Source organism: Sinocyclocheilus rhinocerous, unplaced genomic scaffold, assembly GCF_001515625.1.
Source record: "Sinocyclocheilus rhinocerous isolate Xijiao unplaced genomic scaffold, SAMN03320098_v1.1 scaffold8698, whole genome shotgun sequence".
Classification (NCBI taxonomy): Eukaryota; Metazoa; Chordata; class Actinopteri; order Cypriniformes; family Cyprinidae; genus Sinocyclocheilus; species Sinocyclocheilus rhinocerous.
Genome location: NW_015665092.1, coordinates 1 through 1518, shown reverse-complemented (window position 1 = coordinate 1518; position 1518 = coordinate 1). Strand labels below are relative to the sequence as shown.

The following is a 1518-nucleotide window of genomic DNA, read 5'->3' as shown; positions in this document are numbered from 1 at the left end:
CATGGCTATAGTTTCACTTTGAACTTTTCATACTTGAAAATCTTGAGCAGCCAACTTAAACATAAGCTCTTAACAATGACCCAGGTGGGACTTGAACCCACAATCCCCAGCTCTGAAGGCTGATGCCTTATCCATTAGGCCACTGGGCCTTTTTTGTTGGTCCAACCACAGGCAAACAAAGCAAAAACAACCTAGGTGGACTTGAACAGAGACTAGAGACTAATGCCATAACCCATTAGGCCACTTGGACTTTTACTGGTGGAGCCAGAGGTATTCACAGACAGTCTGGCTCACAACTAAAAAAAAAAATACCTCAGAAGATTGCCAGTTCTATGCTTATTCTCATGGCTTTAATGTCACTTTGAACTTGTCATCCTGGAATTTCTTTCATTGCCAACTTAAATGTAAACTCTTAAAAACAACCCAGGTGGGACTTGAACACTCAATCCCCAGTTCCGAAGCCTGATGCAGAAAAAAGTCCAAAAGTCAGGGTTAAGCCTGACTTTCCAGCCACTAATTTCCCAAGCAAAGACCAAAATCGAAAAACAAAACGCTCCAAAACAAGAGATTAAATCAAGCAAACAGGATTCAAAGAGCCTCTCTCTCTGTACTGCAAACCTATCACTTCCTGCTGGCTCTCTAGCGCCCTTTTTTTTTTTTATCAGACGAGATGGGGCGCAGATTTTTTTTTTTTTTATTAAATTCCCAAACATAAAATCATAATTTTTACATGTCCATACAATCAATAAAAAACAAGGAGACTAGAAGCCATCATTATCAGGCATGGTAATATGCTTTTGTCTAAGAATACACACAACATCATTTGTAAAGATTTTGTAAAAATGCCCCACCTTGTTTTCCAATGTAAAATAATTATACAATATTTGAACATAATCTTCCACCATCCCTTTAAAAAGTAACCACAAATTTAAAATAAAATCCCTATTTTTAGCCACATGTCTCCTTTTCCAACTGCCTTTTTAGCCAGGATTAGAAACAAATTAATAAATTCCTTATTTACATTATTCTCATTCATTCCTAACATAAAATTCTTCTCCCAGTTCAAATCCCCGTTGTTCTCTCTTAAAGCATTAATTGTCTCTTTCAGTTCTTTAAAGAAAGGGGTCAATTTATCACAAAATAATAACAAGTGTAGAATACATTCATCATCCTTTTTACATACTTTGCACTGGGCATTTGTTTCCTTTTGCATTGCACACAGTCTCATTTCAGTAAAAACCACATTATGTCTTATAAAATAATTAAAACTTTCCAGATCCACATCTAACCATTGCCATTTCATGTTCTTCCAAATATCCTTCTCTTCAATTTCATTAAAGTGCCTCGTCCAGAAGTGATTAACGATAGGTTTTTTAAAAACTGAATTTCTAAAAAAACTGTAAAACATTTTAACAGTGCCCATATTAAAATCAGTCAACTTATTTTTACATATTAAAAACACATCCATTTTGCTTTCACTTTCCCCCCCCTTTACTTATTGCATCTAGCCATTGCCCT

At 35.6% G+C, this 1518-nt stretch overlaps 1 non-coding gene across 1 annotated transcript; it reads right to left on the bottom strand.

Annotated features, from left to right (window-relative positions):
• Positions 1–76: 76 nt before the first annotated feature.
• Positions 77–149, bottom strand: trnastop-uca (transfer RNA opal suppressor (anticodon UCA)). Its single transcript has one exon. It is a non-coding gene; the product is annotated as a tRNA-Sec (tRNA).
• Positions 150–1518: the final 1369 nt, after the last annotated feature.